We start from the raw sequence: 3,153 nt of genomic DNA on the forward strand, positions 1-3,153 counted from the left end.
TGCTTGGAACCCCTCGCAGCGCATCAGCACCGGTTGAATTACGGGTTCGACAAGGTGCAGCTTCGCATATACGATACAGGCAAACTAGCGGCAGACAACCTGGCTGCCTGTGCGTCGTATGAACCCCTGAGCGACGACGAAATGGAGCACGAGGAGGCCACACATACAGGGTACAGGACACGACCCGACCAGGGCGCACCGTTCTCCAAGACATAGCGGAGGAAGCGGAGGGTACCCAGCCCGGCCACGGTCCTAAAAATGGTGCAGTTCCTGCAGATTAACCTGCACCACAGCAAGGCAGCATCCGCTGCCTTCCTCATCCGCCTGTCCTCATTCAAGAGCCATGGATTGTTGGTAACAATATCTGTGGCTTATCAACCCCCTATACAAGCTATTTTACAACAAGGATAAGGGTAAAACCAGAACCTGCATTCTTACAAAGACACACTTTAACGCATTTCTTATACCACAGTTTAGCGAAGACGACCTTACCACGGTCAGACTGGAGCTTAACGAACACACTCATCACTCCATAGCATCATTCTATCTGGCTCACGACTATGACGGGCCATTACCAAACACCATAACACAACAACTCATACATGCACACTCATCTAAGGAACTCATCCTGGGTGGGGACGCTAATTCACACCACACGCAATGGGGAAGTACAAACACAAACGAAAGGGGTGAGTTTCTCTACGACTATCTCCTTCAATTAAATCTATTCATCTGCAACAAAGGTATTGACCCAACTTTCATTACTAGAAATAGGAGGGAAATCTTAGACATTACACTAATATCAGATCCCCTTCTAAACCAGCAAGAAGCATGAAAGGTGGGGATCGAGCACTCATTCTTAGACCACCGATACATAGAATTTACTATAACTCTAGACTGTCCTCCCGCCGAGAACATTACTGATCTAAGATTAACCAACTGGGGATACTACAAAAATCTCCTCAATAGGATTCTACACGCTCAACCGAAACACGTACTCAACGGTTAAGAATTAGATAACCTAGTTAATACTTTCACTGGCATCTGCGGTGAGGCAATAAAAAGGGCTTGCCCAAGCAGAACAGTCAAAGCAAAGCACAAGCCCACATGGTGGAACACAACCCTGGCGAACCTTAAAAGAGTTTGTAGAACTTACTTCAATAGAGCTAAATACAACAATAGCGAATCTTCCTGGAATTTATACCATACAAAACTCAGCCTATACAAAAAGGAAATTAGAATATCAAAACGAAGAGCTTGGGATAGCAGCAACCATTGGCTATCTAAAAACCAATGCTGACAGCTGGACGGAAAACAGTCAGGAAACCCTTGAACTACTGTTAGACACCCACTTCCCTAAAAACACCCAAGTAGTGGAGGACCTCTACATAGAGGTGAACCTTGACGACCAGAGTAAAGACAACATCTCGAACCCTGACCGCATTAAGTGGGCTATTAACTCTTTTAAGCCTTTCAAATCTCCCGGCCCGGACGGGTTCTTCCCGACCCAGCTGCAACGGACACTAGATATATCCCTACCCTGTCTGACAGCCACCTTCCACGGCTGCCTTGCTCTAAACCACTTTTAACTTTTATACCGAAACCCGCCAAACCCTCCCACACCAACCCAAAGGACTTCTCAGCTCACCTAGTTGTTAACTGATTGGTAGAACGATCTGATATCTGGGGAAGACTCGGGAAGTCAGGTGTACACTGTGCAGTTTTGACACTGGGAAAGCGGAGTTCGACAGACGGTTAAAATAACCAAGTCGATATAATTTATTTCTTTTTTTAAATCCATTCTTGTTTATATACAAATTTGTGAATCCTTTTAATTGTACACTTGAAATGCCGTTTGTTTAATGTTTTTTATAAATAAAGAATACTACTACTACTACTAAATGCGGGGTATTTGTTGAGGTTTAATGGGTTGCAGATTGCTTCGATCGCTTCTAGGGAATCAGAGAAGATTACAATTTCTTCTCTCGTGCTTGTTGCTATTATGATGGCTTCGAGGATTCCGATACGTTGACGGTTGACGGGAAAGCTTTCCGTAGTGCAATGATTCTGTTTCGGTGGGTATAGCAACGGTTGGGATTGAGTTTTGTTTAGATCCGTCCGTGTAGAGAAATGTATGGTTTTTGAAGGTTTCCTTCGTTTTGTAGAGAAATAATGTTTCAGGTTGGTTTTTTGTAGTTCTGTAGAAAGGTATTGATTAGGTCTTGCGGTATTATCCATGACGATTTGGTCTTGTATAGTTTTGTTTGCTTAAAGGTTAAATTAAGAAGGTGACTGTCTGCAATAGCACGTTCTATTTTTGCGGTCCATTTTTTTGATTGTGTTTTTGTTTTGATAAATTTGTGCATTGATATATTCTTGGAGCGGATGAGGTTTTTAAGTCCTATCTGGATAAAATTTTTTTTTTTTTTAATTTTAAAAAAATTTTTTAACTTTGTTTTTATTCCCGTTACTCGCATTTTGTAAAAATTTAAGTAAGAGTTGGTTCCTAATATCAATACCTATATATATGCAAAATTGAATGGAATCCGACCAGTCATAAAAAAGTTATAGCCAAACAATAATCAATATTGTGCACTTCAATTTTGTAAGTAAAGTGGTGATAATAATATTTCCTACGATTCATCACTGCACAAAAACTGGCTTAAATTCATCATCTTTTAGGCGCCATTTTTAAACCTAACTGTGTTGCTGAACTTAATGCCTAAAATAAGGGCGATCTATTCTGCGTGGCGTGTCGTTGATAACCAATTTCTTAATATTTGTGGTATCGATTGGTCCCTTAGAGTCATCAGCTCTTACCAATTTCTTGATTACTTAAAGCATTTTATTGCTACTCGTTGAACTCACGCAATCATTAAAATGCCTCATTGGATTGCGCTTATTTCTCTCTTATGGAGATCGCGAGATATTATGATCAAACTGTTAATGGGAAAAGACACCATGGTTCAAAAGAAGTGAAATACTGATAGGTCTTCTCCTTCTGTTATAGGGAAATGGATCAAGCGACGTCCCTATAAAAGCTGCACACCGCAGGCACAAGGCATAAAAAAGTAAATTATTAGTGACAGTGCAAGTGTCGTAAGCGGAATAGCTGTGAAAAATGTATATATTTATTTCTTATAGTGACCTTTG

The sequence above is a fragment of the Drosophila subpulchrella genome, unplaced genomic scaffold (genome assembly GCF_014743375.2).
Source record: "Drosophila subpulchrella strain 33 F10 #4 breed RU33 unplaced genomic scaffold, RU_Dsub_v1.1 Primary Assembly Seq68, whole genome shotgun sequence".
NCBI classification, from domain to species: Eukaryota; Metazoa; Arthropoda; class Insecta; order Diptera; family Drosophilidae; genus Drosophila; species Drosophila subpulchrella.